The 24,156-nt window shown below is 29.8% G+C and overlaps 1 protein-coding gene across 1 annotated transcript in view; it reads left to right on the forward strand.

The window, feature by feature from the left end:
• The window catches only part of LOC147075362 (regulator of telomere elongation helicase 1 homolog), a 29,516-nt gene that overhangs the window by 1,829 nt on the left and 3,531 nt on the right, over nucleotides 1-24,156 (forward strand). The window lies entirely within an intron of this gene.

Here is a 24,156-nt window from a genome sequence, read left to right on the forward strand (position 1 = left end):
ACATAAATCAGTTTTGAATTCACTACCAGCATGGATTACCTCAAACACGAAAAACTATCATCAATATGCGGATTGTGTAAATGATTTTAATACATTTCTTAATTCAAAGGACAAAAATTGCGAAAACATTGCTGTTATTAATGAATAAATAATTTTACATATACATTTTAAAAACCCAATTAGAAAATATATTCTAGTCAATAACCTCGGAACAGCCCTTTCTAACTTAATATAGGGATATGCAATACCTATCAAATCAACTGTGCATCTCAAAATAAAGTGCTTGCACCGGGTATTGTAAACAATAGAAAGATATATAAACTCACAATCATAATCCATTTGTGACACTATGTTTTAATTATGAATTTATTTATTTTGGAAATTACTCATCCTTAACTTCCTGAACCTCAGCTTCTCCCCCTAAATCTTCATCAGCAACTTCAGTTACAGAGGCCTGTGTTTGACTTCCCGAAATTATTTCAAATAGAGATCTAATGAAATCAGTTTTATTCTCGATGTTAAAACCACAACCTACAGCAGTAGCATCATAAAGGAATTTAACATACTCATCAACTTTCTTTAATTTCTTCTCATCATAAAGTGCCTTAAGATTATTGACGAAGATATTTCCGGAATTCATCTCAAATATCTTCTTGGACTTAAGCATCATCTGCATCATCAAATCGTTTTCTGCGTTTGGATGACTTCTCATGATGGCTTCCATGGTAGAACTATGAGAATGCTTAGTTGTTAGAATAGAAGCAGGAACCGTTTGGAATCTCTTTGAGAAAATAACTTTTTCTGTAGAATTCTCCAACAATTTCTGACAATATTCACCAAACTCATCGAATGTGGTGTCAACATCAGAGCTAACCATATCAACACCTTCAGCCGAGATATTCTGGAAAGTTAATCCGTTATAATTCTTAAATCCTTGCAACATAATCTCATCACTAGCATCTGACATCAACAAGACAGTTCTGTCCTTGAACGCATCCAAATACAAAGAATTTTCCACATCTTTCTGATTTAATCCTGTTAAGTAGAGAATCTGTTTATCCGATTCATCAATTTGTTTGCAGTATCCATCCAATGAAATTAACTTGCTATCTTTATTAGTTGGGTACATTAAGAACTGTGCAAAGGTTTTCTGAATGTTATCAGATGTTTCCCTCACCGCAATCTTGATATTTCTGGCAAATTCTTTGTAAAATGCAGAAAACTTAGCATCATCAGACTTAAGATTTTTAATCATTCCAGAAATACACTTGGGAAGCTTAGTTTTTAAAATATTAAGTGCACTCTTACCCTGCAAAAACTCTCTTGAAATATTCAATGAGAAATCACTACTTGTGACAGCTCCTACTACGAAACTCATCCATTCCGGAACAATATCCCTTGGCAAAGAATCAGTAATGAATACATTATTGTTATAGATCTTAAAATTAGTCGCCTTCTCTGTAGGCTTTTCAAAGAAGCTCATTTTAGCCTTCTTGGGGAAAAATAATAATATTTTCACATCCACAATCCCTTCAAAATGGAAAGATTCCACGGCAGCATAATCATCATAATCCTCACTAATTTGTTTGTAAAATTTCTTTAAATCTTCCTCGGCAACATCCTCAACCTTTTTCTTCCAGACTGAAATGTCAGAATTGATAATTTGCATTTCGGTGATCTTCTTCTTAGTTTTTTTAACTTCAACATCTTCTTTAACTTCTGTTACTTCTGGCTGATTGTCATTGTCGGAAGTTTCCTCCCCATCAACCTTAGGTTTCTCTTCATCTTCTTCTGCAACTTCAATCTCCTTCTCCACATGGAGTGCTATTGGGTATCTGATGTACATGGAGTGCTTCTTTATTAACTTAGTCAAGACATCCGTCTTAAGGAACTCCCCTTCACCTTCCTTTAGATGCAATACTATAGAAGTTCCGTGTAGTCCATCAAATTCATACTCTTTTATGGAATAAGATGACTTACCTTCAGAAGTCCATAAATATGAACTATCTCTTGGATTCTTGGTGATGACATCTACTCTATCAGCAACTAAGAAGAGAGAATAAAATCCTAGACCAAATTGACCGATAAGGTCCTCCATCTTTTGTTTATTTGTCGAATTCATTAATTCTCTAAACTTTCCTGTTCCACTCGCAGCAATTGAACCTAAATAATTCTTCAAATCTCCTTTAGTCATTCCAATTCCATTATCACGAATAATTAGGCAATTGTTCTTGGCATCTGGAATAACCTCAATCTTAAAATCACTTGTGAAGGCAGTCTTGTACCCATCAGCATCCAAAGAAGCTTTGGACTCGTACATCTTCGTAATTGCATCAGAAGCATTGGAAATGGCTTCTCTCAAGAACAAATCCTTAGAAGAATAAACACTGTTTACGAACATACTCATCAGCTGAGGAACCTCTACGCCAAACTCAAACTCTTCATTTACACTTTCTCTAATGGGTTCATGATTGTTTACATTTTCTTGAATGGTGCAGTCTGCAGTCATGCGGCACGGAAAAATGAAATAATTTATACAAAAAAAGTTCTAGAAAAAAAATTGAAAAAAATTCTAGAAAAAATATTTTCCGTAATCAGAAGTGTATAGAAATTCAAAAAAATAATTCCGCATGTATTGACTTGGGAACTCCAAAAGTATAGATCCCAAAACTTTGATTATAAACTGATTTAAGTCGATAATATTTCAATGTAATTCAAAAACATAGTAATAAATCATCAATCAAAATACAATAAGAAAACTCAAGTTGACTGTCGATGCCAATTCATGTAAATTGCCAAATGAAGATATGTACAGAAACCACTTATCAATAAAAACGATGCTATCCCTTCACAGGCGATTATTACATGCTTATAAAAAGCCTATCAATGCTAAAAAGTTATTTATCACTCAGTTTTAATAATGTTTATTATGAGAGCCCTTATGGATAAAATTCCTGGAGTTAACAAATTGACAGAGTTAATAAAAATTTACAATGAGATTAACGAATCAAACACCAAAACTATTAATGATGAAATGAAAAATATTTACAAAGTAATAAATGAAAATATATAAATAAAAATATTGTATGGAGGTTTGCTTTATCCAAATAGACGTTTGAATGCCTCTCTTGTAATATTAGTTTATCAATATTTCATTCTTAACTTGCATTTAAATATTCCTTTTTGTTTTAGAATTATGACAATTCCAAGATCATTCTATACTTAAACTACTTAAACTTAATCACAAATCTTTTATGTAGAACTAAAATTTAACTTTCTAGTATTATTATACACTTTTGAGGTGTTAGTGATTGCTTATATAACGCTTTTGCTACTCAACAAAATCGTAATTGAAGGCTGAAAAGGAATAAAAATGCAGCTTTACCATTTTATCGGCGAATATATGTGTATCTATAGACACCAAAACATGGGGAAGACAATATGCATAACTGAATTATTGCTAGGATAGTTGGTATATTTGCGGAGAAAATAAAAGCTTTGTTCTGGATTCGTATCGGAACGAATTTGAATTCATGGAACTACATTGACGAATTATTGATTATTCTGAGTATAAGTGAAATAAAATATTAAGGAAGCTATTCAAATCATTAAATGTGTTTTAATCAATCATCATTCAAAATCAATTCTTTCTAATACCCTTTAAAAGTGAACATACTCAACCTGTTCATTACTTGTAATTCTACATCTGATTCTCTCGTCAGTAAATACTATCCATCCATCTACTAAAGCATACGTACTAGTTTTCATTAACTTAGCCAGCTTGGATTCCTTTTCTGCAAATTTCATTTCTATGCTATTTTTAGATTTGAAATCTGTAATACTGAGTCTACCTGTTAAAAAAAGCTTATTTTTTATTACATTCAAATTAGAATTGATTGATATATTGCAGAAGTCATTCTCAGATTGAATGTAAAAATTTGACAGATCATCGATCATATACTTGATATTTTTTGTAGATGAAATTAAGAACTCTGTAGCGTAGCTTTTGGTTTCAATCTGTTGATTTCTATTCAAAGCGAATTCATTGTATCCGGTAGTTTTACTATCCTGACCTATATCTTCACATTCATGGAGTTTTCGATAAATCTCCATTATCTCTAATCTTGTATTCTCTGTTTTTATTTTAAATTGGATAGAATTTGTCTTCAAATAGTATTTATTGTCAAATGCTGGATTCTCCCTATCCAGTAATTCTACAATTTGTTGTTTTGAAAATATCTGAGGTATATTTTCAAACTTATCACAAAAAATTATCTTATTTCTATTTTTAAACCTGTGGTTAATGTGCTCTATCACAATTAAGTTCTTGTATTTTCTTAGTGGAAACGGCTCTTCGTTTACTACTATACTTGTATCTATCCATTCTGTTTGTATATTTAATAGTAGCATTAGCTTATCAAAAATATTTGATACTATATATATTGGAATAGAAAACCCATCAATTATAGAGAGAATGTGAAAGATGTAATCTATGAAGGTAGTTGTGAATTCCACAGGCAACCAAATTGTTATTTGGTGATCATTTCTTATATCAGAAATCAATTTGCTAAATCCAATTATCCCATCAGAAATGTCTTGTTTCATTTTGGAATTATTAATGCTCACTACATTTTGATTGTTATAAATACTATGCATTTCATGAATTCTATCATTTAAAAAGTCAGAATGTTTTATATCTCCCCTGATATGTTCAAACTTATTTATTATTAAATAATCCGCATCCAATTTACCTGCTTTTACCGAAAATCTTTGCTTTTCAGAATAGGATGTTAAGTAAATCAATGAATGGGTATTTGGGAAAAAAATTCTATAATTTATCCAACCAATATTCGTTCCTGCTGAAATTGCCTGGATTTTATACCCATTTAGACAAATGATCTGGTTTAATTGTACAAAATTTACATTTTTACAAAATCTATCTAAATTCACTTCATTGATCGATAATAGATCAACAATGGTGCTCTGATAGAATTCTTTTTGTTTTGGAATCTCATCATTCGAATTGGAGTTCTGGTTAGACATGCCAGCCACCTCTTCATAATAGAGTACTTTTTCTTTATATTCTTCATATTTTAATAATATTTGTTCGTAAACCAATTTGGTACAATAAATTTTACAATCTTCTCTAAGAAATAATATTCCCAATTGTTCTGAATTTGTTAAAAAAATTCCATCTGAAATCGCAGAAGGTTGTGAAACGTGAAATTTCAGAGGTTTTGGAGGGCAGTTAAAAGAAGGAATGGAAAAGTTCTTTCCATATAGATCTGCAGGACAATCAAACTGAACTGAGCAGGAAGATGTATTCATTCTATAAAATGCAGTAGCATGAACTGTGCATTTTTTAAAATTAGCCATTAAAGGGAGATATAAATGCTGCAATACTTAACTAATTTAAGGAAGTTACCATTGATGAACGATCATATTCCTCCATCAAAAGCTGATCAATGGACATATCTACATTAGTGATTTATGTATTTCTCTGGTCATATCAAACAGGAAATAAAAACTATCATCTCTCCACATCAAGGAACTAATTATATGAATAGTATTGTACCAGTATTTTAATAAGAAATGCATTAATAAAAGTAGAAACATATCATGGTAATCATTGTAGTTCTGGATTCCCAAATTATTTTCTTAAAACGAAGTACTTTACATGATTAATTGTAATGAGTTAATTTTAGGATGATTTTTTACTTTACATGATTAATTGTAATGAGTTAATTTTAAGATGATTTTTTACTTTACATGATTAATTGTAATGAGTTAATTTTAGGATGATTTTTATAAATTACATCTTAAAGACAAAGAATATTAAGATTATCAATCAACATTTTTAATTCCTTTGGCTGAGTATATATACTTTAATTTTGTATTTCAAATCTAGCTTATTATTGTATGTATTTTTAATATTTCAACAGACCTGATTAATGTAACATTATAAGCAATACCATCTACATGATGGCAAGCTGTAGCTGTTTTATATTCATTTAGGATTATGGAGGAATATAAACACTGATACCCTACCTTATGACATATAATGGCAAAACTAGGAATTCTTCATCAATAATACATCTATAAATAATTTATCTTACTGCAGACATTTTTTAATAATCACTCTTTTTATGGTATTTATTATAATTTGAACTTTTCATAACCCAATTTTTCATAAATGAAATTCTTGTCAATCCACGAAAATTTTTTAAAAAATAATTTGAACAATCCAAAAAAGGATGAATGCATTGTTAACCTTACGAAGCAGATTGAAAATTTGGAAACAAGTATGTATGAGGAGCTGAATCATGGATATTTGAATGTAATAAACAAATGCAATCAGTTGGAGTTTCAAACAAAAAGAATTGAAGAAATTAAAGAAATAACATCCGAATTTATAAAAACAACCCAAGAAATAGTTTTGAGAACAGCAAGTGTTTCGGAGGAAGGTGAAGTTGTCAAAAGAAGCATAGAAAGGCTAAATGAAATCAGAAGGGAATTTACATTTATTAGAGATTTCTTAATGATGGGTAATAGTAACGCATCAGAGAATTCAGATCGAATTATAAAAAAAAATGATGTGAACACTGAATTTGCCAGTTTTGATAGTGGTAAGAATGGGTCTTTAACATCTTCATATTATAAAACGGTTCAAAATTTGAAATTTATGGAAAGAATGCTGGGATATCTGAAAAAATATAATTTCTATACCTCCTTAAACATTATTTATAGGAACTATTATAATGTATTTGTTGATGAAATTAAAAAATCAATATCTGATTGGGTCAAACATATTGATTTCAGTACAATTGGTGAAAGACTTGTAAATATTAACTTCACATTTCAAATATTCGATGGCATTTCTCAAATAAGAAGGGAGATAATTAATAAAAAATTCTTGAAGATATACTATGCTTCGAAAGAATTGCAACTTGGAGCTATTGTAGTGGAAAGAATAAACTGCGAAAGAAAAATCCTTGTAAATATTGATGGAAAAATTAAGAAGTACCATGAAAGTACTATAGATACAACTCACACCACAAAAGAGAATAATTCGACAAAGCATGGAGGTTATTCTTTGAATGACAATGTTTCTAAATTAAGTATAATGTCGACTCCTAAACCAGAACCCACTAAAGATAATACTCAGAGATATATTTCAAGAAGCTTAGGAAGTGTTTCAAAATCAGTTTTGGATAATAATGACTCTATATCAGAAGGATTTTTTTATTTGGTGGGAAATATTTTGTTGAGTCATTGTCTAATTGAATTTTTCCCGGATTGTAAATCATTCTTTGACGAAATATTCGATCAGATTGATCAATTTAATTTTGATAATAATGATATTATTAGAAACACAATAATTCCATTGAAGCAGCTTATTACATTGTTGAGTGCTGACACAGAGAAACTTGACGAAATTATTGAAAAAGTGGCGTATAAATATTTGGAAAGACGAAGGGGTAATGATGCTGGAATTAATTATTTGAAATCATATATTGATGATGCAATACAGTTTTTGAGTCAAATTACACAAATTAGCAATGAGTTGGACGAACTGCTTGTTCAAAGGATTGATAATCTTCTGGTTGATTATTATTCTGAAAGTATTCAAGGTCGGTTGGCTAAAAATAACCGTGATGATGAGATTAATACCCACTCCAACAGTATTTTTAAGGATGAGTCAGATCATAGAATTTCACCAGATGACTTTTGTATTTTGGAAGAAGATATTTTAAACATTTTGAATCATTTGAAAAGCAAAAAGGATTTTTTTGAAGTTCAAAACTATCAAATTGAGTATGTTTTAATGCAGAAGGGGACAGAATTTATAAATGAAAAGGCTAAAGGAATATTAAGCAATAAGGAGATAAATAGCATTGTTAAAGAATTGGTTAATATAAGAAAATTTATGAATGACAAATACAGAAAGTCTTTAATTAGATTGATAGAAGAGGAATTAATTGACCACTACTCTGGAGATGACTTGGAATTGTTTAAGGATGCAATAAGGCGCAACTATAGTGTATAGAAGGCATTGAATATATTATTTTATATTGATTGACACTTTTAGTAATTAATCGAAATGTGTTCCATATAGAATACTGGTATATGTATTCTGAATTTATAAAATGACTTTGTTTAAATCGGTATATCTGAATGTGATAGTCTTTAATTTCTTCATTTTATCCATAACTTACTATTTTTAATTATTTATTTGAAATTTTCATAAAAGTCACTTATGATCACAAAATTACAGTTATAACAAAGTGCCATTATCAACTGACGTATCATTTTGATATGAGTAGTGATAACTGAAAAATTCAGTCTTAATTGTTATATACATTTTCTATGATACCAAAAAAATAGGATAATTAAGAAGCACTAGAAGACTGATCATATCCCCTGATTTTTACAAGATTACTAAGGTGGAAGTTTATTAATTTCGTACTACAGTCTAAAATGTTTGTGATACCATTGTTAAAAATAGACTACTCTATCTTTGACAGCAATCTCATTTCAGTTTCAAATGAATCCTCTCCAGCATCATCAGAATTAATTGCATAATTATTGATATGAGAAAATGTAAAAAACAGTCCTCTAGTTTCATCATTTAATACCGACAATTTAGATTCAACCATGTTTAGATAATATTTTTTAATATCTATAGGTAAATTAGCAATTAATACAATAATAGCCCGATTTTTGATATTCAAGTCATAAATATTATCGATAATGTCATGTACAATTTCATGAATTTTTGTGGTATAATTGGAGTATTGTGAAACCGTGGATAATGCATTGGTATGTAAATAGCTGGAAATACTATTACATGTGTAGATTTCTTCATCATAATAAATTGGATATTTCACTTTGATATTAAGTTTTTTAACCATATAATTGATTTTGTTGGGCTCAATTAACATTGCAATAATTTCTAAATATTTATAAAATAAAACCTTAGAATGTTTTAAGGCAGGTACCAAAGATAAAATGTAAATGTCGAGCATATATCCACAGTTGTATTTGATAATGCACTGTACAATTAATTCCGGACAGTGAAATAGCTTTGGTTGTAAGAACAAAAGTGAAAAAAACTTTTTATTGGGGATCCTCAAATTTGAATTTTGCTCAAATAATATGTTGGTATTATTATTGATAAATCCAACATATCCAAGTAAATTTCCTTGTGGAGGCTGGGGGTTAAAAATGAAATCCAATATTTCATCAATTTTCGTAGATATTGGAATTTCATTAGCATTGTCGTTCAAATTATTCATATTGTAGTGACTAGTCAAAGTATTATTTTGTTTGATTGTTTTTAACTTCTCCAAATATAGCCTTGCAAATTCATTTGTCTCCCGTTTCCATAGCCAAAATCTTCCAGAGTTTTGAAGAATAATTTTTACTAATTTCAAATTATCCATCCCAAGACTGTTGATAAACTGTATCAAATCTTTAACACTTATGGCATTAAACTTGAATAACTCAAGGTAGATCAGTAGTTCTGAGATAACTTTTGGGCCTATATTAAAATGATGGTGAATATTAGCGGATTCTGTTTTCCTATCCACTTGTTTATTATTTTCAAATAATCGATGGATATTTTCAATGAAATCACTCTTAATTTTACTCTGGGAAATAATCCTGGCAATTGCTGGAATCAAATATTCTTTTTGGGCCAATTTTAGAAGCCGTTTAGAACTTAAATTTTCAGTAATCAAACTGTCCAAAACTACTGGATCATAAAAGAAGTTGGCAATGATTTTGTAAATGCTATCAGTTTGAAATTCTAAACTTTTAAGCATAGTTTGGTTCGTTTCATTGTACGAATCAGTTGCATTACACCCAGGTGGTTTATAAAAATCAAATTCGTGAGGAGATGGTGTAATGATTTCGACATACCTTGATATTGTAATCAGACTGCGATCTGTTTTGATCTTCGATATTATGAAATTGTATAAATCTACATTCGATTCTGAAATATTTGATTCGTCCCTCAAAAAAAATTCTAAAATTGACTTGAAATGATAGATTAAGCCCTCGGAAATATAGAAAGTAGATAAGTTATTTTCAGAATTATCTTCATTTTCAGGTTGTTTGGCTATATTGACTTTGGAATAACTTGGATTGTGCGAAAGTGAGCTATTATCACCTTTAGCCCTAGAACAATCACAGTTCAAAATTTGATCTTTTATTGGAAAGCTTCTCAATAAATAATAAACAAAACTAACAATCATGCTTTCATTATTATTATAACTTCTTAGTATAGAGGTTATAGAAGAATCAATTTTTTTCTTAAATTCCATCTTGTCCCTATGTATCAGAAAACAAACCTCCACGGCTAAACATCCAAATGTCCAATATTCCTGAAAATGTTTCTTGATTGCAACTGTTAAATCATTCATAAATATAGAATCATTTGATAATAGATATATTAATGGTACAAGATTATGAATTCTCTCGACCAAGTTATCACACTTTATAGATGTATCATTTACAGCTTCAGACTTTATTAAACCATCATTTTTATATACTTTAGCAATATCGTTTTTAGCAGCTGCAAGATCTTCTAAAGCAACATAATTTTTGTTGTTAAATTCCTCATTGGTTTGATTCCTATTTATATCTTTTTTTATCAAGAGTATTATATTGTTTGTAATTTCTTTTGAAAATTTTTTCAAATTTTCATTACTTAATTGATTAATAATCTCATTAGTATTTGAAGAATTAATTTGCCTAATTCTATTAATAATTCCTAACTTCTTTTTTAAAACACTGTTGGTTGAAGGAAAAGATTGCAAAACTTTGAATTTTGATCTTTCTAGAGGCAAGGATTTGTAGCTCTTTGATGCTGCAACATCAAGTGGACTGTGTTTATCACAATTATCTTGGGTATCGTAATTTGAATTATCAAAAAGACCTTCTTCATTTTTCTCTATATCACAATTAATGTTAGTAGAATAGGCATTCTTATTCATGTGTGGGTAAACTAAAAATCTAATAATTTGTATAAAAAAATTTCCAAAGATTAGGACTTTAAACATTATAAAAACCAAGAAGTATAAAATCAACAATATTGTGGTATTGTACACAGGCCTCTTTGGGCTTATAAACAGAGTGATACTTCGGGTGAATAGACTTTGGGTAAGAAAAAGCATATTTAGTAAACATTGTGTATTCACAATAAGATCATATATATTAGAATAACTGAATTTAGCATAAGTAAAAACTTCCACTAGAAATTCCTCAGCTTGTATAGTAGTCAATAAAACAGGGAGGTTTGAAATAAATTTATTAAATTACTATACAGAAAATTCAATATTTTCAGGTAACTGAGGATGCTATACTATCATAATAGTTACTAATACGCTGATATTAATCAATATTCATGCAAAAAATTCATATAATATAGTCGGTCCCTTATTTATATTTGATCTAAAATTATTAGTCAATAATGGAAAGTTTTTTATTCCCCCTTATAGTTGGATCCATGCTTCTAATTGTCATTTATTTCTGGAACATTACGTGCTCTAAATTATTTATGGATAGATTCTATTATCAGTCCACCACTCTACTTCCAATCGAATCCCTAAATAATATACTATACTATGAAGAGCAGCCCTTATTTCCATTTTTTGATTCTTGTAACAATATTTGTGGCTATAGGATAGCTAATGGAATAGAAATACCCACAATCCAGTTGGATTATGATAAAGTAAGGCCTTTGGTGGCGTCTATAGCGCTAAAAGACAATAAGATTGACTCACTCGAAGTCAAAATAATTAAGGACAATTCATTTGAAAAATACTTTCATGGAATTGAAGGATATGATGTATTAAAATTAAAATCACAGATTTTGGATTTTTATGAAAGAAACTATACCTTTGAATCAATTTTGATTGAAAACAAGAGCTATTATTATGGTACTTACCATGGGATGGCATTTGTATATCTTACAACAATGCACAGAAATCCGACTTTTAAAGTTGAAAGAAAATTGAATGATGCCAAGTGCACATATTTATTTGATACAAAAAACCATGTTTTTGATCAGATAGACGAAGATTTTTATTCTCAGAATGAGTGGTTGAGCTGTACCATGGTGCCTAAGAGAGTTCTAGCACCATCCAAAGAATTTCTGATGATAAAGGAATCCCAAAAAGATACAACAAAAGAAGGATTAGATAAGTTAGTAAGCCATTTGATATTGTTTCTGGAATGCATTAGATCAGAAATTAAAGATGTGTCAAAATCTGCAGAACCGACTACGAAATTACTAGCGTTGTTTGAAACATCTTTATTCTTCCAGAAAATGCTAAGTTGTATTTCTTGGAATAAAATCATGATATATGATAAGTTTTTGGGGGGGCTATTGACGTAATCGATACCTTATTTAAATATATGGGATTTTCAGAGGAAATAGTTGATAAATACAATATTCGAAATAATGTTCCTTTAATAAACATCAGATCAAGAACATTTGAAAAGTATGATCTCATTAAGGCCGGATATAAATTGATTGAAAATGCTCTGGAGGATATTATTCATACGATTGATTCAAATATAGATATTAGAACCAACTCTAATATCGAAGAAATCACCAAAACTGAAAATATGGATGGAATAGTTCCATACAATTACTATATTGCAGTTGTATTAGTTTTGTTTGGATTAGCTATAATATCCTATCTTTTAATCACAAGATTATCAAAAATGAAAAGTTTTCTACAACGAATATTTTTTTAAGGAGAATTTAACTGGCTTTAGTAGCTGTCTTTAGTGATTGTGCCTATGATGGGTATCCGTAGAGTATCAAAAGGTTTTTAAAATTAAATTTTCAACATTTTAAAAACTTGGTGACAATATTCATTAGTGATTATGCTGTATTCGACCACTCAAAATAAAAATTACCTGCAACATCGTATTAATTAAATTGTTTCGGGTATATGACACTCAAGAGCAAAAATACCATTGAGTTCTTTTACTCGATGGGTGTCTGAAACATGACTAACCATATCTCATTATGATTATGACTTAAGAGTTTCAGGGGTAAAAATTTTCAAAATTTCATTAAGAAACAGCATTGTGTTTTAATTCCACTATAAATGTAGTGTGTGCAGCAAGAATAATATTGTTGTTGTGTGAAGTTTTTAGGCTTATAGGTACTACCACATCTTATGTTCAAGAAATTTAGAGGAGGTATTTCAATATGACACTTACACAAAACATCCTATTCTTGCTTAAAAATTCTATCAAATGGATGATAACATCTATAACCAACATTTCCAGATATTATGACTAATGGATTTTTCATTAGCTTGGCTAGATCATATTTAAAGTTTTAAATCTAGAAAAATATTAAAGAACTATAGTAATAAGGACTCACACTCACAAATTATAATCAAGATATATATTAAAAAGTTTAAGATAGTTTAAAAAGAACGATAATACATGTGTATTTGCAAGATACACAACTTTCGGTAATTTGAATATATTTAACACAATCAATGCATCCTTTATTAAAACTGAAATAAATCTTAATAAACTCACCACTAATATAAGTACTTTTCAGATAAACTCGTCAGATTTAGATGACTATCAATACATTCTACTATTCATTTTTGATTTTAAGAAAGATTTATTTTTCACCAATCAGTTTTTCTAACTCTCTAATAAAAAGTTGATGATCCATCATTCCATCATCATAGAATAGATCATAGACACTTTTAGTATATTTTATTGGTACAGGATTACTCTTTTTATAGATCAAAACAAGGTATATTGGAACTTCACTAATTTTTGTGGAAATCTCAAAACTATCAAAAAAGAATCGTTGATTCTCCAAGTATTCCACTATATAGAAAAGACCGTTCATAACAAAATATGTGATTATTAAAACGGTAAGAAGGGTCTTTACAATCTCAAACTCGTACCGCATACTAATGAAGCAAACCATTGCTCCTATTAATCCAGATATCAGGCCAATAGCCGATCTAATGTTTTCATAAGCAAATGATTGCTTATGTCCTTTTTCCCTTAAGAATTCACAGAGAGTATCATCTAGCAGTGCCTTTAGGTTTAACAATGTATAAACATCCCCTTTTATCGGTCTTTTATCGTACTTTAGCAATAATTTTTCCATGGAGGGGAGGACTTCAAACAATAAAAAGAAAGAAATTAGTTATTTAGAATATGTGAATTTGAATTTGTTTTCTTATGAACTCTCTACTTATGAAAGATATAGAAAAAAGTAATGGTACAATTATTCATGAAATCTTAATGAGTAAATGGTCCTTACAAGTATTGGATAGCTGCTAAAAATTCATTCGATACAGGGTGCTCATAATTCACTTAAACACATATGAACTGCTACATAAGGTCTATTTAAACAATTATAACAATATAAGTATTAAATAATTTGCTTATCTTTATTTTTTCATCCATGCTAGCAATCGAAGAAATATTGCTAACTGTTTCAAAGCAGCTTGATATTCCCTATACTGATGCCTATAAAATTATAGAAAATGCCATAGCTAAACAAAACCCTGAGGACTTTTTGATTGATCTAATTGGTCTGGATCATATAGAGCTAGTTTTTGGAATTATAGAAAATAAAAAATATTTTCAAAATTTTGAAAGGCAAAATGACGAAATTGCTTATTTAGAGCACATTTTCCCAAAACAAAACTCCATTGTAGTGGATAAAGATCAGTTGGTTCCAGTAACACAGATCAAGGATTACAAAAAGTATTTTACTTTTGACCATTTTAATCCTGTGCAATCTAAGGTGTTTGAGGCGGCTTACAATTCTGATAAAAATATTCTGATTTCAGCACCAACCGGTTCTGGTAAAACCGATGCAGCTCTTTTAACAATTCTACGATGTATTCATACCTATAAAGATAGTCAGATCATCTATGTAGTCCCAATGAAAGCACTAGCAACAGAAATATTTAGAAAATATTCCACAATTCTACCAAATGTAATAGAATATACGGGAGACACGGAAATTACTCCATTAGAAGCTAATAGAGCAAGAGTAATTGTTTGTACTCCTGAAAAATTCGATGTTTCCACAAGAAGACTTTGTCCAACATTTTTAAATATAAAGTTGGTAATAATTGATGAAATACATATTCTAGAAGATGACAGAGGCCCTGTTATTGAAAGTATTGTGGCTAGAATGCATAGTTTATCTGTTATACAGCAATCAATAATACGAATAGTAGGTCTTTCTGCAACTTTGCCCAACTATATAGATGTAGGAAATTTTATTAAGGCAGATTGCGTATTTAATTTTGGTGAAATGTATCGCCCAGTTCCTTTGGAAACGCATATTGTTGGATTCAAAAAATCCTCAAAACAAGCTGATGAAATCGATTTTATACTTAAACAAATTAGTTATTTTATGAGGAAAAACAAACAAGTTCTAATCTTTGTAACTTCAAGACCAAAAACTGTTAAAGTGGCAAAAATGATAATAGACAATTCAAGTAAAAATTATGATGGCAATGGTTTACTAAAGAATCCAATCAATTTAGAAGATATTCACATATCAGGAAAAAAACAATTCATAACCAAAATAATGAATTATCTTGTAGAAAATGGAGTAGGAATTCATCATGCGGGACTCCCGAGAAAAGATAGATTACAGGTTGAACAAATGTTCAGAGACAAGCAAATTGACATTTTAGTTTCAACATCGACATTAGCTTGGGGTGTTAATTTACCTGCACATGCTGTATTTATATACGGGACATCTTATTACAATCCTTCTATAACAGATTTTGACGATTTAGGAATTTGTGATATTTTACAAATTTTTGGTAGGGCAGGTAGGCCACAATATGATATAGAGGGTGTTGCTTTTCTTATCACACAATCCAACAAGCTAGATTACTATCTCAAATTAATTAAGAGATCTAACGATATTGAAAGTAAGATGCTATTCCATGTTACTGATAATTTATGTGCAGAAATATATTTGAGAAATATATTAAATTTGTCATCTGCGTTTAATTGGATTAAAAATACGTTTTTATACATTAGAATGCGGAAGAATCCAGCTGTCTATGGTTTGTTGCAGTCAGAGATCCAAATGGAAGAGCAGGCTTTAGTAGAATATATTTACTTGAGTATTCTCAGGTTAGAGGATATTGGATTGATTCGAATAATTATGCCCGAGACAAATTATAATACATGGACATTTGAGTCCACATTTTATGGACGAATCTGCTCTATCTTTTACCTTTCACACGAAACATTGAGGGTATGGCTTGAAGAGTTGAATGTAATGAACAACCCAGAAAAACCTTTGAATGTTTCCAATAATATTGATGGCAACCAAAAGGGACATTGTCTCAACAAAAATTTCTTATATTCAGATTTCTCAGTATTATTAAATATACTCTTTAAATCTAAAGAATTCAACTCAATTAGCTTACGTGCCGAAGAATCGGAGCATTTGATGAAGTTATCAGAGCAATTTATGTTGGACAGAATTATTAATTTCGAATTTGATGAAACCCTTTCGTGTAAATGTATTCTTTTAATTCTCTCGCACATATATTATGCTCATTTGTCACTTTTCTCCTTGCAATGTGATTTGATATTTATAATAGAGAATCTTGAAAGAATGATCAATGCCTTTAAGGAAATAGCTCTCTATGAACGTCTATTTGATATTTTTGAGATAGCCTTCTTTTTGGAAAGAAATATAAAAAAACAAAAATGTATTTATAGAAAAACATTTTCTATAAACTTGATAAAAATAGGAAGTTATGGTGAGATCAAAATAGATAATATGTTATCAACGGATTTAGAAAGTGGATTAACAGATGCATTAACTAGCCAGAAGTTTACGGACTCCAAAAAATCAACTGATGAATATTCCAGGCCCAATTTTAAAAAATGTAAAGATGAAAAACTTTTGAAAGATAATTTTTATGTTGTGTTTGTTAAAGTGAATGATGCAATTATTGAAATTTTAGAATTTAAGTCATTTTTGCAGGAATTCATATTTTTGAACTATCACGTTAATTCTACAAGTAATTTGGGTATTTCTATTGAAATTCATGGAACTAATCATTGGACAGTTCAGAAGAAGCTTATTTTTCCAGATTGCGATTTCAGTATTTCTGCACTTTATAAGTATGGTATTCATTCCTGTAAATCCAGATTTTCAATTTGTGGAATTCAAAGGCCCTGCATCCACTTTACAATTTATAGTGAATTGCATGAAGAGTTAATGCAGGACAACAATTTTCCAACAGAACATTGCGACTCAAATCTTTCTACATCTTCCAAACCCAGACTCTCTGAAAGGTTTTCACAAAGGAATAAACCTCATCAGTTAAATGAAACCTCAGTCTACAAATCATCTATTATGAGGACATTTTTGAAGGCAAATTATAACAGTGAATTTATTACAAACAATTTTAGGCATTTCAAGGAATCTACAAATATTAAAGAAGATGTGCTAATTAAAACTGGGAAGAACTTGGAATGTAACCCAAACATTCTGCATTTTGTAGAACCATCCTTGAAACACTCCTGCGAAACCTTTGGCAATATCATCGATGTGAATTTTGAAGTGCATTTTCAATTTTTCCCCTTGGATTATGGCCATTTTAACGAACAGTTGAAATATATAAATTATCGAATATTTGCCATGGAAATTTCGAAACCACATCTTATAGTATGTCCCAATAAAGAAGATGTTGAATCAACAATTAAAGAGTTGAATACACTTAACTGCCTTAAAAAACTTGATTTATCAAATTTTCGATATCAGGAGTACAATAGATCCAATGTAATGATATTTGGGAAGGCTAAATCACATAAATCTACCAATACTATTGTCTTTAAGACATGTAGATCGAAATTTTACTATCCCATTTATGAAATTTGTAAAATAGGTGATAAAAAGGATGTAATCATTTTTGAATCTCAAGTATTTTTAAATTATTTGCAAGATGTTATTAAAAATGCTTAAATGGGTGCAGTATTTCAATAAGATATCTCACTACCTTAAATATTGACCAAAATGAGTTAACGAATTAGCTTAAATACTATGGTAGTATATAAATAAAAAGGATATAATTTCAAAGAATATTTAATCTTGATCCACATTACTGATAAATATTTTAAGAGATATTAATCGGATAACAAAGCCATGTGTGCTTCTAAAAGTTCATTGTCGATAGTATTGTGTTGATTCTTTAAATAAATGACATCCATCCATAGTACAAATTCGCCAAGTTATTTATATTCATGGCTAACTCAATTAGAGTATCAGTTTTTTCATCAATCGTTAATTTCTGCTTAGTTTTTCCTGCAATAGAAGAAGATGATGGCTGGGTAGTTCCCCCTTTCTTGGTTAATTGGGTAAGTTGTAAACTATCACGATTCAACCCCCCCTCGTCTGATATCAAATCTAATTTTTTTACAAGTTTCTCGTAATTTTGTAAGGCCTCTTCTTTTCTTTTAAAAAGTGCAGGATCATTAACAAAACTCATTAAGTTTGCCAAAATCGTATCTCTGTTATTCACCATCAATTCCAAAACATTTTGAAAGACTACTCTAAAATATTTCAATTGGAAAATGCCAAATCCATCAATAATGTTTTGTGTTAGCCTAAAGGGAATGGTTTCTGGAATTGAAAGATCCTCTGCTGCATCAAAAATCAAATTCAAATCTACATGAACAGTATCTCCATTTCTATCAAATAAGATATTCTCTGCATGTCGATCTCCAAGACCCATAAAATTTCCAATAACAGCCATAACAGCATATGTATTGGTATAGTTAGTAAGATAGTTATAATAATCACTGGGGGATCTATGCTTCAATACCAATGGCCTATAATTTTGAATGTTGGATAACTCCTGTTGATTTAGAGCACAAGTAATTTCTGATGGAACTGGCTTTTTTTCAGTGCATCCAAGAGCATAAGCATTCATTATCGGTTTACTCATCGGTAGAATAAATTCTATAAAATCCTTCAAATTAAATTTTTTCACTCTTTTAGAGGTATATTTTGTAATGAAATAAATAATCAATTGAGTTGAATAGAATTCTAGCCAAATTGATTTGAGAGGAGTCAAATTTGGTATAAATTCTATTATTCCCGATTTTGAGTCCAATGGGAAAATATTGTATTCTCGGACATAATATTTTTTGGCATACTCTGGTCCCTGTTGAAACAAATTGTTCATCAATTTGTTCAAGTCCATAAATTTAGCATCCTTTCTAAGATCATCGTTATGCTTGACAATGAATTGATATACCTTTCCATTTGTTCCAATAATTTCTACCTTCTTTGGTTTCTGTAAACTATTAAAAACAAACACCTCATCCTTAATAGACGAAATCCCAACAGATGGAATTCCAGGAATAGAAATAAAGGCTCCCTTATAAATTGAATCAATAGAAGCATTGCCGTTGTCTTTGGAGCTATAAACATCTTGGCAAAAAACCCCATTAAACTCTACTTTTATATCTTCTTTTATACTTATAGATCCTGAAGATTCACCGGAAAATTTAGCAATTGCTTGGAATTTTTCCGCTAAACCAATTGTATTTTTGAGTTTGATCTTTCCATAAAAGTCCAATTCATTTATAACGCTCCCCTGCTGGTGATTTTCCTCATTTTCTAGATCATATGCTTTTGAAGTACTTTGGATCTTTTTATTTTCCAAACTTATTAACGGAATTGCCTGCCAAATTAAAAAATCATAATTTTTCAGCATTTTTTGAATAATTATTCTAAAATAAAAATTTGTAGAATTAGTTAAAATTTGATTAAAATATGGAATTAGCAACTCCAGGGAATTTTCTATAATAGTATCCATCAATGTGTCAATTTTATCAAATGTAGAAGACTTTGTTCTTGAACTTGAACGAGATTTACGAATTCCGCTTGTCAATTTGGCTAAAAGATTGAAAAACCGAGGAACAGCCTCGTAGTTATGAGAAAAACAGAGACTATAATAATTCATACTTGTGAAGAAACTTTCATGGGCTTCAAAAAACTTTCCTGCTGAAAAATAAAGTCTTTGCAAATGTTGAAAATTAGTGGAGTTGTTAGAAGTGATATGTTGATTGCTTGTACCGGATTTCTCTTCACTCAATTGATTATTGAGATTATCGTGTGTGTCCTTAATAAATCTATGCTCCCTGTCAATCAAAGATTGCTCAATTGTATTAATCCCATCAAGAAATAATTTTTGCCTTTGTGTTGTTTCACAAAGCTTCACAATTGAAGAATAATATAAATGGGGAGGAATTATTGAATGAATCTCAATTTCTTCCGCTCGATAAATGGTATTTGGAGTCAAAGAACTTTCATATTTTCTAATTAAGTATTCCAGTGCCTTTTTACCTTCCTCGACCTTGTTAAGTGCAAAACTTAGCTGGGCATGATTATAGAGAATAAAGAAATTTCTTTCTAATAGTAACCCATTTATGTAAGACTTACAGCGAGAATAATCTTTTTTATATATCAGCAAACTAAGAAAATTCTGAATAACAAAAATCCTGAATTCAAGCGGAATTGGGCCACTATTGCATGGGATTAATTTATGATTTATGTCTGATAGTTTTCGATCGTTCTTTGATAGTTGATTACTGCTTTGTTCAAGTAATAATTCATGATGGGCCCTAATCAAATTTTCCTTGGAAGATATCTTATTCATTCTACAGTTGATTAGATCCATGGTTTCTGCAACATTGGTAGAGTTCTTAATCAATTGAAAGTCTTTAACAGCATGCCAATATATTTGTTCATTTTGTAAATTATTTTTACATCCCTCTAATATATTATCCATAATGTCATATTCCAGTCTTTTGAAAACATGTTGAAACATTTTAGAAGTAAATGGATCCTTCTGTATATTCAATTCATATAAACAAACAAAACTCTTAAGTGATTCTAAGGCTTCTTGGAAGTTTCCCTTAAATAAATTACTGAACATTAAATTTTCAGGAATATATGAATCATCATCTAATAACATGATTTTTTGATGTTCATCTAGCAAATACAATCCATATTTCAGCAAAAGCATCAACTGAGATTTGGATATGTCTAATTTTGTACCAAACTCCATTATTCTTTCAACTGAGTAAATAATTCCAGTGGAAAAATCAATCTCTATGGAAAAGGATAGATAGTCATCAATTGGAATAAGTGTAAATCCAGTAAATGGATTTATAGACAATAAAAATCTGATCATCGGTTCAGTGGAATGATCAATCATTTGATTATGTATTTTGACTAAAATACTTCGAAGTTTATTGTGAATTTTGCTAAAGTAGTCAATATCTTCATTTTTATAATCATGTAATAATATATCCATCATCGCCAAAATCGAAAATTCTACTGCTTCTCTGTGTTTGCTAGGTAATGTATATGTTATCTCATTGCTAGAACTGCTCGTAATAAAGCTTTCTGGGGTATGATAAGCGATGCATTGCGATGATTCATGCTGATCTGGATTCACATCCTTTAATAAAACAACAATCTGCTTAAAAAATAAAAACTGTCGATCGATACTAATCAATGAAGAACAAAGGAAGTTGAACAGATCCACCAAAATATCAATTTCGAAGGTAGTTTTAATATTAGAACTACAGGTGTTGTCGTAAAGGTATTTTGTGTTCTTAAATTCTTCCAAAAGAGGATTAGTAGTTCGTTCTCCACCACAATTCAAATATTCTTGGATAATATAGGAATTTACAGCAGAATTAATCTTAATTAACTTCTCATTCAAAATAAAATTATACCAATCCACAGATTTTGAAGAACATGTTATAGCAATTCTAGATGTAGGTGGTGATGGCATATCTAATTCATTAGAATATTCAATAGTGGAAAATGAGTTTCTATATATTTCTTCATTGGTATTTCTGATATTAGTTGTACCCAAAAGTGCTCTGAGATTTTTAGGGCCATCTAAAATCTGATTTGGATAATTTAAAAATTTTCTGGAAAAAGGTTCATCAAACTGACTATAGGTTACCTTATCATCCGATGGTACTTCAGAGTTACATAATATATCATCATACTTTTTTAGAACCACATCATACACATATCTCATTCGAATAATAATGTCATTCAAAACACTCTTCTGAATTGTTGAAATGTTTTTTAAAACAAGTGACTCCATCAAATTTAGTAAATAAAGGGATGAGCCACATTTGCAAGCTCTTTTTACGAATAATGACTCGCATTGGGTAAAAATATATTCTAGTCCAGACCTTACAGAACTATTTTCCAAAATTGCTTCAATTTCAACCATTGAAAATATCGTAGAACTTGAGAAGTATTTACAGTTATCTTCTGGTTTAAAATTATATTCAAAGTTGAGAGAATTTGATTGATTATCATTTAGATGATAGGATATATCGACACTATTAGAAATGCATGAAACAATAAATTTAAGCGCCGAAAAAATGCATGAATGGTTTGAAGTATGAAGTAGTACATTGGGATTCGGATTATTATCTATTTGGATAAATTTAAATATAATTTCACTAAGATGAGCCTTGATAAATGATATTGAGAAATATTTCGAGAGAATTTTATATGTACTTTCAGGCTCATTATTTCCATATTTTAGCAAAGTTAATAAAACACCCACATTATCCACGCATCTATCACATTCATTATCTAATACATTTTTTGCGATAAATAAATCCATAAATGTTTTCATATAACTGTCTTCAATCGGTAACTTATATTCTAATCTCAGTTGATCCAATCTATTTATTATATAGAATATATTCTCCTCAATGAATATGGAATTTTCTAATTGTTTTGTTATATCATATAAAAACATAGAACTTAACTTGAAAAAGAACTCACTGATAAAATCCCAATTTGTTGTATTGTAGCTATTGATCTGATTTTTATCCAAATTATTTTTGATAAAAAAATCGATAATTTCATGTGAGATTTCATCAAAATTATAATTGTAAAAAATGTTTCGAACTTTAATTCTATCAATTTCCATTTTTGTTTCGGAAAATATCTTGAACAACACTCTAAAGGATCCTAATAATACATTCTTCCTGTTTTTTCTACAATCTGATGTACTTAGTAATATTTTAATACAATTGAATATCATATCAATACTCTTTTGTAAATTAAAACGACCATCAGAATGAATTGCTGGAAGGATTGTTTTGTTTCTCTTTGCATTATTTTCATTCATATTACTTTTGAAAATTTTTTCTGTTTCTATCTTTAAAAAACTCAATATTAAATTGTATAGATTTTCAAAATTCTCCGTTAATAAATGAAAAAGGATTTTGTAAATATTTTCACTGTTTTGTTCTATGCTAAGTAAAGTTAGAAGCTCTGAAATACAGCTTATGGAAATAACAGTAGCATCGGTATGTACTATTAAAAATAAAAGATTTTTATAATCTTTTTTCCTTAAGAATATTTTAACTCTTTTCTCATAATCTCTGAACAGCTTATCAGAATTTGTAGCTCCAAAAATATCAGGTTCATTCTCATTCGATTCAACATAAGTTTTATGATGTATATCTCCAAAACTACTATCAACTCTGACCAATGTATTACTATGAAATAATAATGGGGATCGTTCAGAAGTAATCCTTGAAATATATAACCGAGGAAATGATGAAGTATGATGTTGGTTTTTAGTATTATTTATGCTAATATTGAATTTCTTCGGACTTAACGTGTTTAACAAAGCACATGCACTGCAATTTCCCCATTGATTTTGTGTGGCTCCAGAAAATTGCTTACAGAGCTCCATTTTTTCCCTTGTAAGAGTATCTACATTATAAGTTTGACTGATAGAAAGTAGTCTCAAAGCTTGCCAAGAATAATCATTGGCATTAACACGACCTCTTGAATCCAAAAGGGCCTTATGGAATGTGGATAATCCTACTTGGGAACACTTCTCAACGCCAACTGTTCCATTTCGAATAATACACTCTGTAACGAAGGCATCCCATTCTGTTCTTTCTTGTATGCAATTAAAACTCTCAGGGACATAACATACCACCAGATGCTTAAGCTTAATTTTGATAAAAATGTAATTGAAAATTCCTATTGCTTGAATTCTAAACTGTTCTTCCAAAAAATCAAATTTGTTTCTTTGTGAA

The sequence above is a fragment of the Rhyacophila brunnea genome, unplaced genomic scaffold (assembly GCF_057557595.1).
Source record: "Rhyacophila brunnea isolate RB1 unplaced genomic scaffold, BYU_Rbru_1.0 scaffold_149, whole genome shotgun sequence".
NCBI classification, from domain to species: Eukaryota; Metazoa; Arthropoda; class Insecta; order Trichoptera; family Rhyacophilidae; genus Rhyacophila; species Rhyacophila brunnea.